The sequence below is a fragment of the Thamnophis sirtalis genome, unplaced genomic scaffold, assembly GCF_051295495.1.
Source record: "Thamnophis sirtalis isolate CommonGarterSnake01/CBP01778 unplaced genomic scaffold, rThaSir2_p1.2 scaffold_6, whole genome shotgun sequence".
NCBI classification, from domain to species: domain Eukaryota; kingdom Metazoa; phylum Chordata; class Lepidosauria; order Squamata; family Natricidae; genus Thamnophis; species Thamnophis sirtalis.
In genome coordinates this window covers 61821961-61835002 of record NW_028261386.1, presented here as the reverse complement: position 1 = coordinate 61835002, position 13042 = coordinate 61821961, and the positions used below count along the sequence as shown (strand labels likewise).

General features: G+C 33.0%; 1 protein-coding gene across 5 annotated transcripts in view; it reads left to right on the top strand.

The window, feature by feature from the left end:
• Positions 1-13042, top strand: part of CRIM1 (cysteine rich transmembrane BMP regulator 1) — a 140851-nt gene that overhangs the window by 22727 nt on the left and 105082 nt on the right. Inside the window, exon 2 of one of the 5 annotated variants that reach the window (XM_014071293.2) lies at positions 11298-11374. The exons of 3 other annotated variants lie outside the window; for them this stretch is intronic. The gene's annotated coding sequence lies outside the window, so the exon portion shown is untranslated. Of the gene's footprint in view, positions 1-9645; positions 11375-13042 lie in introns of those variants that run through there. One more of the 5 variants, XM_014071292.2, reaches the window with a different exon arrangement.

Here is a 13042-nt window from a genome sequence, read left to right as displayed (position 1 = left end):
TCTCCTTACATAACAATTGCAACTCAAGGATGTTGGTAGGTTTCCTTGCATTAACTATTTATTTTGGGTCCTCCCACAACATTTCTCTAGGATTTAAGTCAGAACTTTGTCCAAAATCAACTTCCGATTGAACCATTCTTATATCATTCATGTGTGTTTTTGGTTGTTATCTTTCTGCACCACCCACTTTCTCAAGATGCAGTTCATGGACAGATCACCTGACAATGATGGCAAGCTGTCCTGGTCGAGAGGCAATAAAGCAAGCTAACAAATTGAATAAGGTTCTTAACACTGGAATGCAGTTTTGTTTTTCAATGAATAGAGTATTTTTCATTCAAGTTAAAAGGTGATTTCATCTATCCTCAGAACATGATTTTAGTAGACTTCTCGCTTATCTGTGTGGTCTTTGGCACACAGTCTGTAGATTTACAGCAATGTTCTTTTTGGAGAGTATAGCTTTCCTCTTACATCTCATGAACAATGTCATTCACCAATACAAGACAGTTCTTTGGTTCCTTAGACATTATCTTGGGGTTGTTTGAGATCTCTTATTACACATCTCACTGTTGGTGTGACCTTGTTTGATTGACTACTCCTGAAGAGGATAACAATGAATTGTTGAATTGTTGAATTGTCTCCATTTGTTACTCAATCTGATAAAGACAAAACTCATTGGAAATAGTTTTCCAGTATGGTGAACATCAGTAACTCTTTTTCAAAGTTCCTCAGATTTTTTTTTGTTCAATTTATAATATACCTTCATAAGCATGTGTTGTAAAGATCAAATTTGACAGTAAATTTCTAGAATTCTGTTCTTTAAATAAGGCAGGATATGTCACATTCATGCCTGATTATTATCCTTTGATTGAAACATCTAATTGACATACTTTTGCTACATACAAAGTTGTAGCTTTGGATCATATGCTCAATAATTAAATGAGCAAATGTAGTGTTTTTTACTTGTTTGTTTAATTGTGTTCTCTAGTTTTTGGACTTTTGTGGAGGACAAGTCATATTTAGGCAGAAATACTCAAGGGTTCACAAACATTTAAGTTTCACTGTACTTGCATGTGAAAATATAAGTATAATTAATAAGGAAAGATTTAGAAAAAGAAAATTGAAAGAAAAAGTAAAGAATTTTAAAAGAAGCTGCAATTCTTACTCTTTCCCTGTAGCCAAGGACATAGAGATAGAAATGGAGATGGAGATAGAGATAACAAACAAATGTTTAATTAAGAGCAAGAGATAAAGAAGTTTAATAGCCTGGATACATGAAACATACTAGAAACATGCATTTTTAAATCCTTCTCCTTCAACAGGAACATCAATAGGTAAGACATTTTTCAGCTTCATAATTATGAAATGATTTATCAGAACCATTTGCAAATATCAAAACAAAGATGACTGGAATCCTGATGAAATTATTGAAGCATCTTCTCTGAGACAATACTTGTTGCTGTGTTGAACATCTTATTGTGTTCTTGAACTTTTTTTGACATAATTAGCAAAATATTATGAGATTTTTTTATCGTATTCTTGAAGATTGGCTTTCTGTAAAATTTCTTTTTTCTTTGCAAATTTGACAAGGAATGGCTGAGGCTTATGAGTTGTATGAAAAAAAGCTGGAATGCAGAAAATCCTCTCAGTATTTACCTGACTGTCTTCAGGCAAAACCAGTACTTTTCAGTTTCATAAGGACAACTTTGTGCAAGTTTCCCTCTGAAATCCCAATTGCATATAAACCTACCAAGAGTGAGATTTTATAAATTCTGGTGTTTTTTTTTGAAGAACAAGTTTTAGTTAATTGATTGTAGATTTCAGCAAACTTCCAAATGAGATGTTCTGCTCTTAGTTGTATCTACTTTGGTACTTACAGTGTTAATGGTGTCTTTAATAGCCCTGCTATTCTCACCTCTAGGAAATAGCTAACATCTCTTTTTACTGTAGCTGTCAAAACTATTGCCCTAGTTAGAAGAGATGCTAGCAGAAATTTCCTGGTGCCATTTAATTGATAACTCTTTAGAAAAAATTACAAAAAAACCAAAATAAGCACTGGTTCCAGTAATGGTAATTAGAGTAACAAATATAGCACAGGGCAATTATTATAGGGGGCACCAGAAATACTGATATTTGCCTGACTGCAACACCATCTTAATCAGAAGATTCTTTAGTCATAACATAGTTGTTTAGTGGGCATATTGTTCATGTATCTGTATGAATGAGGAAACATGCTTTTGGAGCATGAATGGCTGGGATAATTGATTTTTTTAATTTTATTGAGGAAATGTAAAACCACAGCAATTGAAGAGTATTGGAGAGATTGGAGAGGAGGTGAGAAATGTTGCTGCCAAAAAAATTATTCTATGACAACATTGGCTTCTGGAAGAAACTTGTGCATGAAACAATCCTGAACTATATTTGTCCTTTTTTCTTTTACTAAAACGCTCTGTTATCATGATAATTCTCAAAAGAAGAGTAAAAAAGGCTTTCTTACTGTTGTAAAGCTTTGTCAGATAGAAGCTCTTGGAAGTGGGAACAAAATAAGTTCTAGAATTTATCACAGCAAAATACTTTCCAGAATTGTGTGGAGTTCACAATTAGAGATTAAAGAATAGAGGCACTGCCAGGAATGCATGTTGTCTGTCAATTAAACTCGCATGTGGAAACTGAGGAATTATGAAAACTCAGAGAAAGCGTGTTGGACTAATTCTAAGGCTGCAGTCTCATCAGTTTACTTGAGAGTAAACCTGGTTAAACCCAGCAAGGCTTTTGAGTAATTATATATTCTGGAATTCTGTAGGGGTTAATGCATGCTTTTAAAATACTGTTCTAATTTCTGCATTTCTATTGTAAATAACTCTCATTTTAAATCAAATTGCTTGGAGCAGTTAGGTTTTCATTCGTGCTAAAGAAATGTTTTTTTCTGGAAGGGTTGTTGAAAGTTTGTGAAGTAAGGGTTAATCATATACAATTAAAAAGAGAAATATGTTTTATATGTTATAAATCACATTATTCTTAAATGATTGAACTACATCCAGTTATATTTAGACACATATATAGGGAGAAAGTTACCCTTGATAAGATCCTTCCTTCCTTCCTTCTTTTCTTTCTTTCTTTCTTTTTTTCCTGCTAGACCCATATTGAAACTATGGTATATTTTAATATGAGATCTAGTTCAAATTTGAAGAGTAAAAATCATTGTATGTTAATGATATACACTTTTCAGTTTGAAAAATGTTTGAGCAACATGTTCGCCTAATGTATAACATTTTGTAGTTACTTCATGTTTTCCATCCAATGCTACAATCTTTGAAGCATAATTGAAGCATAATTGCTCAGATTGAGTAGGGAGAGGTGACTGTTGAACTCTTGCTGAGATCTCCCATCAGAATCCAGTCCAATGCACCATCTATTTGCCATATGAGAAGATCCCATCTTTACTTCCTTCAGAACGACATCATCGATAAATGGCTAAGGCCCTTCAGCCATGCCATTACTCCCTGCATCAGCTGTTGATTAAAAGGGGAAAGGGAAATGCAAGGCTAAACAATATAAATTTAACTCAGCACTGTGATATGGCTCTTTTTTTAAATTCCACAGTACATAAAAAATAAATAGAAAAATATGCTATTGTTTTTGTTTCCCACATACAACCTAGAGGCAGTTTACAGTTTGTTAAATTTGATTTATTCTTTTGTAATCAACTTGTTATTTATATGAAAGAGATGCCCAATTCACTTTCCTATTAAATGTTATTAATAACAGAGTTTATTCATGAAAAAAGTCAAGTTCTCATATTGCACAAGTACTACAGCATGAGAGTTACAGTAATGCATCTGTTAAATAAAGTTAATGTATAGGTTCCTTTAAAAATGCATTAATAGAAAAAGAAAGTCATGAGAGAGGATGAAAATACCTTAGTCAATCAGTCATTTTAATATTGCCATGTATATAATAGGAAAAATAAGAAAAATACACTGAAAAATACAGATGAATGATATTGGATGTTTTAATGTAGTGTGATTATGAATGTCAAATGAAAGACCTGGAGGGAATACCTTTTATTTGCTGTATTGTAAATAGATAAGGAAATTTACCACTATAACTTCCTACTCAGAAATGCAGTGAAACATTATAATTAACTTTCAAGACATGTATAATTCCTGTCAGGTTGATGCCTTCTGTATGTAAGTGGGAGGTAAGTATGTTAAATAATTCTGTATTTATAGAATTGTACACAGTTCATTATTTTATAGTACTGCACGTCACCATGAATGATGTGTTCAGCACAGTTAGTTTTAAGATTTCTAATTTTATCTTCAGCAAAACTGGAAATATATTAGGACATTTAGCAGTTCTTTCCATCTCTGACTACTGGAGAAATCCAATTTGGTGCAAAACAGTCCTCAACTTGCAAACCAGAATTTATGTTGCTCAGTGAGAAATTTGTTAAATGAGTTTTGCCCCGTTTTACAATTTTTCTTGCCCCATTTTTTAAGTGAATCACTGCAGTTGTTAAATTAGTAACATAGTTATTAAGTAAATCTGGCTGCCCCATTGACTTTGCTCATCAGATTGCAAAATATGATCACATATTTTGGTACACTGCAACCGTGATAAATATGAATCAATTGTCAAGCATCTGAATGTAAATCACATAACTATGAGGATGCTACAACAGTCGTAAAAATGGTCCTAAATCACTTTTTTCAGTGCCGTTATAACTTTGAACAGTTACTAAATGAACTCTTGTAAGTCAAAATTACCTGCAGTTGAGATCCTATTCAGTATTAGAAAACTAGGAGACCCAATCCTCCTTTAGTCACAGAAGCCAAATGGATTACTTTAGGTTGGTCACTTAACCTAACCCACCTCATATAATTATCGTGGGGAAAATAGAAAGTAGGAAGATTATGTACTGCACTTTGAATTGCACCAAATAAAGGTGAGATACAAATTAGATAAATGAATGAATATTGCTGAGATTCTTGGGAATTACATCTGAGAGTTCACAAATTTTATTGCAGTTGTATAAGCACTAAGATTGCTGTGAAATGGAATTCTCATAGGAAGTAAAAACAACTTCGCAATATTTAGAAAACAAAAATTTAGTGCTCTGTAATTCTTCTTTATCTTTTAAGGGGGAAGACTTGGCGCTGGCATTTTCCAAATTCCAGTTTTGTGACTTTTTTTGCCACCGTAAAAAAACCCTGAAAATTTATATCTCTTATATATAAAACAACTATGCAAAGTATGTGTGCTAATTATCTTACACTGAGCAGCAGTCTTTCCTTTCCTGCATTTAGTCCATGGTTCTGCTTTTATTTCCTATCCTTGTTTGCTGTCCAGATAGATGCATGGATACAAATATGTGGTCAGGTTTCTCATTTAGTCGTAACGGAGCAAATGTGATGAACCTGGAATAACTGAACCTTGTTCATTTTAGTGGTAGCTGAGCCTTTTCTGCTCTGCAATATGTTAGATTGGCTGAAATATTGGAGATAATCAGCTTCCTGCCAAAAGAGAGAAGCACCCATTTTATGTAATAATAGGATGAAACTAAAACAATCTGAGTATGGTGGGAATCAGTGTCTAACATGTTTGGAAGCCTTCATATTGGAGAATTCTAGTAGTGTTGCATATATTGGACCGTGACAGTGAAAACCATGACAATATTAGTGTTAAAGCAGTACTTATATAACAATACAATTTAAAAAAAACTCTTTAGTAGGGATGTGTGCTTGGACAATTGGATATATGTAACCATAGGGTTAATAGGCTTTGTTATTAAAGCCATAAAAGTATGGCACAATCCTTAAATTGACTTTGTAGTATAAGGTTGCTAGTTTCTGAGCACTTGATTTGTCTTTACAGTAATTGATTGGTAATGCATAGGTGTAAGGGAGAACGTGTAATTTTTTTAAACTTTGCCTTTTTTAACTATGTCACAAATGTTTTGGATGAAGATGGTGCTGTGGATATATCCTATCTAGATTTTGGCAAAGAATTTGATACCATTCCACATACAGTTCTACATAAGATCCCAATGTGTGATTGTTAATGTTTGGATGGAGATCAGTTACAAGTGGTATACCACAAGTCTTAGATCTTGTTCTGTTCAGTGTACTTGTAAGTGGTGTAATAGAAGAATTGCTAGATAAGGATTGTCTTTTTGCTGATGATACAAAAGTATGTAATAGGGGTGATTTTCCTGGAGATGTTCCTAAAGCGAGTGGAAAACAATTCGGCATTGCTGGAAAATTGGTCAAAAATGTGGCAACTGTAGTTTAATTAAGATTAGGGGAAAATAATCCTCTGGCAGGGTTCAATATTGGAAATACGACGTTAAGAGAAAACAACAATAAAAATGATTTAGGTGTGCTCATAGCAGATTTATTTATTTATTTATTTATTTATTTATAAATAAATAAAATTTATATGCCACCCAATCCCAAAGGACTCCAGATAACTGCAAAATGAGTAAACAGTGTGGCCAGGCAGCTGTGAAGGCAAACAAAATTCTGGGATACATAACTAGAGAGATTAGCAACAGAAAAAGGAGATCCTTATTCCACTATATAAGGCTTTAGCCAGATTCCATTTGGAGAACTGGATCAGTTCTAGACCTCACTTAAAAAAGATATTGATAAAATTGAGTGAGTTCAGAAACTGACAACAAAAATGGTGCAAGGTATGAGAGACAAAACATAAAAGGAAAGTTTGAAGGAACTGAATATGTACAACCTGGAGTGACATGATTGAAACCTTTAAAATATTTTAAAGAGTATGAATAAGGCTCTAGAAGGCACTATTTTCATTATTAAGCAAAAATCAAAAAACACTGGGGCCTAATCTCAAACTGAAAGGAAAGAAGTTCAAAAGTACTGTTAGCAAGTATTACTTGACAGAAAGAGTAGTGGAAACTTGGAACTAACTTCCAGCAGAGGTAGTGGATCAATCATCAGTAACTGAATTTAAATATGCTTGGGATAAACACATGTCCATCATCTGAAAAAAATACAAAAATAAAATAAATAATAATGATTTAAAAACTCTAAAGGACAGTCTCGATGGACCACTATGTCTTTTCCTCCTGTCAGCTTTCCATTTACACACACACACAGGCACACGTTTTCTATTTTTATATTTGTCTGAATGTAAATCCCATCTGAGCTATCATATTTTTTACTTTCCTTTCTCCTACATTAATAAAACGATTGTCCAGCATGTATAAATTAACCAATTAGCTTTCATTTATTGTTTTCGTAATATGTTCAGAACTGTCAAAGTTTATGGAGTGGAATCTGATTATCATACTTAGAATTTATACTTGTAATAAAAAGAAATTAAGCAAATCATATTGTTTAAAGTCCTTTCAATTTTAAGCAGTATTTTTCAACTTGGCAATTTTAAGAGGTATGGACTTCAACTCCCAGAATTCCCTAGCCAGCATGTTGTTGTTGTTTGCTGTAAATAAAAATGGCCATTGTGTCCAGAATGGATTTGGATTCTCATTCTGTCATATATGTTAGTGGTTAGACTATACAACTTTACATTTCTCTTTCAGAAGTAAGCAGTGTTCAATTCAGTGTGACTTATTACATTGGTTAATACATAGGATTATAAGTAAAGATTAGTTAAAGGCTACAAAGATAATTTTCTGTACTCCAGAAAGAAAATTTTTAGCAGCACAGCATCTTATTAATTGAACATTAGAAGAAGGGGATATTGTTTTCACAGTTTAAAGAGCATGAAGGATTTTAGAGAGAGGGGAAATTGAAATTTTAAATAAAGTTTATTTATCATGCATAATCCTGCTTTATTATTATAGCATTGAATTAAGAGTACAAAGAGTTCAAATTTTTAATACTTATAAAGGTCATTTATAGTTTGGGGAAGGGATTGTTGAAGTTTATACTCATTGATATAACAAGAATAATAAATAAAGGAAGGGTTTACTTTATGGACTTAAAAACATAATTTTCATTTTTTTAAATTTTTCTGAGAGAGAAAAAAAATGAAAACCTGTTTGAGTGAGCGACAAATATCTCATTTTTTTTAAAGTCTCATTTATATGATCTGAGTAATTGATTATGCTCAGTTTCTCAGTTGCCCTAGTGCTGTGATGGCAAACCTATAGCATGCGTGCTGGAAGTGGCACACAGAGCCATTTCTCTGGTCCCATCAGCTCTTCCGCTTTCCAGCATGCACATGGGCGCCAGCCAGCTGATCTTCCTGCACGTATGCATGCCAGAAACCAGAAGACCAGGTGACCGGTGTGCATGTGCACGCTGGAAACCAGAAGCTCAGCTTCCCGGCACACACATGCACGCTGAGGAACTGTTCTTCCGGTTTTCAGAGCTCCCCTGTGTGTGCACATGCTCCCATTTTGGCACTCTATGCTAAACAGGTTCATCAACACTGCCTAGTTTTCTGTGAAATATTCCTGGGTCCTTCATTTTGTATTAAGCTGTTTCCTTTACATCACTTTATCAAAAAATTAAATTCTCATAAGTTGCATATTGTAGTGTCTACCTTTAAAATGTTAGCAAGAATCCATTTTTTGCTATCTTATTATGTAGAATGGATATACAATTCATGTTTTTTTTCATTTTTGTGCATATAATACATTTTTTAAAGTTTTGCTTGAATTAAAGCTGCTCTTCAACATAAAGCAGGAACTGTGCATAGTTACCTCATTCACAGGATTCAGCTTTGAATACTCATGACTTAAAATCATATGCATTAGTTAATGTATCAAATCAGATTATAAAAAGCCTCATAAACCAAATAATTGAAATGTAACTCTGTCTGAACTTTGTATAGATACAGAATTTAATAGAATAAAATTTCATGTTCATGTTTTGAAACTGGACCGAAAACATCTGGAACATTAAGTTTCTTCAAAGTGCAGTCACTGTTTGATTTTGCTGTTTTAATTGATTCTATTACTAAAATGCTTCTTTCTTTCCCCCCCATACATTAGTGTAATACACTAAAACTAAACAGATGTCATCTCTAAATTTTCTCACTGTCCATTTATATACTTGAAAGAACCATAGATTTCTACTTCAGAAACTTTCAGCCTTTGAAAAATTGCTTAATACTGAATTTGTCTAAAAGAAATATACCCCTAAATTTAGAATAACTGTAATACTGCTCATTCAGAATGAAGGCTATACAGAAATAATTTATTTTTAATGATGTCATCAACTTTGCATAATGACTTAAAATCCATTAGGAATGTTTATTTTCAGGCATGGTTAGTAAAGTACCAAATCACAAAAAGTCCTCTAGCTTAATTTCAGGGTCAGTTTAAAACTACTCTTTCAGGATAGTTTATTTTCCCAATAGGAATAGATAGAAGCAAAATTTAAAGCCTGAACAGATATTTTGGAGTTGATTGGAAAATTTCCATCTATTTGTGTCACTGCAATTTTCTGTTCCGTTACACTATACTCCCGTTCCAGTGTAACTGAAGAAAACTCTTCATCCCTTCTTGACTTGCAACATCAGCACAAATATCTGTATATAAAAGTGAAACAACCTGAAGTTTTCAAGTGGTTTATTGGGGGAATGAATGTCCCTCAGTTTTCTTTTAGGTAGAGTATCTAAATTTAATAGCAAACATCCCATTGTTAATGTAAGAATTTAAAGTATTATAAATGTAGAACTTGTTAACTATTCTTCATATTGTTAAATATAGATCTGTGGTAGTATTGCAGTTAAAATAGTTATTTTCAGTAATTATGTGTCTTCCAAATATTCTGTTTTAATCAAAATACATGCTCGCCTAGAATTGAATAATCTTTTATTTAGCTTCTCTTCAGGGTTCTGTGGTACTGACAAAGGTCTTTCCTTCATTCTGCCAATTCTTTTTTTTATTTTCATGAAATATTAAAAGTTAAAATGAAGTTATTCAAAATTGTTTCTGTTACTGATTAACTTCTTCAATTTTTTTCTGTGAAATATTTTTTTAAATGTAGACTTAACATTTTGTACAGGATTGTTGAACAAAAAATATTGGCAAGAATATTTTAAAATACATCTATTTTTTCTATATAAAATAAATTTGAAGTAGACTGCTTAACTGAACAATGATTCAAATGTGTTTGTTACTTACAGATTATCGTATATGGCTGGTCTTTTCCATTTTACACAAGAATAGAAATATTCCTGATGGATAAAGATAATTACTTTGAATGGTGCCTGATTTTTATATAAAGATGGGGTCTAGAGTCCTTGAAACTTAAATCTGATGAATTCAATGCACATTCTAGATCACTTGAGAAGGAGTCATCTCTATAAATCTTGTATTTTGATCATCTTTTTAATTGGGAAATGTTTCAGAGTTTGCCTTTGAACAGAAGCACTTTTGCTTCATAGCTGTCAAAAAACAACTCTCAGTCCTAGGTTGAAGCAAATATATTGCAGTTGATCTTCACAGACTGGGTATGAGATGTTCTTCTCTAGATTATACCACTAAGATTTTTACAACTGAAGAAATAGGTAGGTAGAAACCACCTACTCTGATTTTTTTTTACATGCAATTAAATGAGATTCTTGGAGTGGTTGTATACATAGAGCTGAGGTGGTGCAGTGGTTGAGTGCAGCACTGCAGGCTACTTCATTTGACTGCTAGCTGCAGTTCAGCAGTTCAAATCTCACAGGTTCAAGGTTGACTCAGCCTTCCATCCTTCCGAGGTGGGTAAAATGAGGACCCAGATTGTTGAGGTAATATGCTGACTCTGTAAACCGCTTAGAGAGGGCTGTAAAAGCACTATGAAGCGGTTTATAAGTCTAAGTGCTATTGCTATTGTGACTTATGCTGGTTAATTTTTAAAAAGAAAACTTGTACAGAAAATGTATCTTAGCACTGTTATATAAATGAATAGGTATATCTATGATATATAATCTCAGTGTTGTAGTTGGGAGGTCATTATTGTATATTCACATAGGGACGTTATGGCTCTTCTTCCTTCTGATGATACTTAACTATTATGTGTGGTCCTTGGGCAACAATTGTGATTTTTTGGGGAGAAGTTCTTTTATGTTGTAAAATTCTAATTTTGATTATGGTATGAAATTGATAAATAGATGGAACTGTTACATAAACAATTTTACCGCTTCTCTAAGAATCTACAACTTTTCTTTAATCTTATTTAACAGGGTGAGATGAATTTTAGTGTGATTTTTGTATCGTACTTGTTTCCAAAGAAATCTTTTAACTTATGTGGAAGAGGGCAAGGTGATACCCTGTGATGTTCTTGATTGACAATTCTTTTGCTTCCTGGTAGGTGGAGCCATTACGCTTAGTATAAGGACTCAGTTGTAGGCTGAAGGAAGAGGAAGACTACTGTTAAAAGAACTGCTGGTAAGTTTACCTTTCTTTGGTACAGATCTTACAAAAGATGGTACAGAGGACTTACCTCATGTCAGAACTGAAGACTCCTTACTAAGACCTTTCAGGATTCATGCAGTAGAAGCAATAGCAATGACTTGTATCAACATATTAAATAGTCCATAGATTCCTTGATACACTTCTTAGAGAATATATGGGGAGGCTTTGGATATTTGTGAGGCTTACCAGTTATTTGCATTTTACATGAAGGTGCAGGTTGAAGTACAACCTGTTTCATCTTTTGGTTAATAGGAACTATGATGTAGTTAGAGACAGATCTTGAGGAGGGAGGGAGGGGAGAGTGAGTGAGTGAGTGAATGAGTGAGAGTGTGTGTGTGTGTGAGAGAGAGAGAGAGAGAGAGAACAATTGTGTTTCTATCTATATTGTTTGGTGTAAACATGTACAATAAAATGATTTTGTATTTAGATTACCAATAATATCTCTTACATTTCTGCATGTAGAGTGATATGATTATTTCAGCACTAAATATTGTTTCAGCACTAAATATTGGTTCTATTTCCAAAGTGATTTGGATCTAGTCTGTCCACTTTCCCTTTAAAATGTGTGATTTTCAGGCAGCCTGTGATTTGCCCTGTAATATGAGTCTGACTGGTTGGTTAGGTTGACTTCTAACAACCACATAGATTTTCTCCTTTCTTCATTTTCTCTAGTCAACTCCTTACTTGCACTGAATTTATCGCCATAGTGTGGCATTATAGGCATGTTAGTAGCAGAGACTGATTCTCTTCCTTCCACTAATATCTGTCTTTTCTGTATTGTTTTTAGTTGGCACAATAATATCAATTGTGTTTGCGAGTAATACCCTTTAATACACCAAAACAAGTGAAATCTGTGTTCATTTGATTTTTTTTCTTGATGTTCAAATTGGTTGGACTGCATCTAAAAACAGCCTAGTGTGAATAGTGTGTCATGGTAAGATTGAACTGGTATACAATAACCTAAGAATTGTAAAAATAAGTGGAAGTTGTCTATTCAGTTTGAAAAATGAGCATAGCTGGCTCTGTCAGTTATAATATAACTTGGTATGAAAGAGAAGGAAGAATTGGAAAGTTTTAGCAGATGTCTTAGCCATGATGTAACTCCCATTCCATTTTTAAAGGATTATTTAGTACTAGTATTGTGGAATACAGTATAATCAGTAATATTTGTTCCAAATATATAAGAAAACATATTGTGATAGAGCAGATACTAGACATTGTTGAATCTATCTTGAAGAAAAACTTTCAAAAAGTTATATGGAAATGACTTAAAATATTGAGATTTCCTAGTACTAATGTTATGTTTAAAATGAAAAATTTAGACTTTCATAAAGATTTCCTGGTTTTTCCAGCTGTGATTCTGGACTCATTTGAAGCCATGTCTGCAATGACAAATAAAATGGTTATATTTCTAATATCTATCCTTAATTCCGCTAATAAACTTTTTAGAAAAACTCAGTACAATGTTTAAATGATCAGATTATTTGATATTGCTCCATCAGTATGTCATCAGATTTTTAATAATGATTTGTTATAGTTTTGTCATTTAATAAATACAACTTTGTAATCTCTCATATCAGATACTGCAGCTGTCCATGTCTAGATTGTAGACAAATATATTTGAGAACCATGACTTTTATA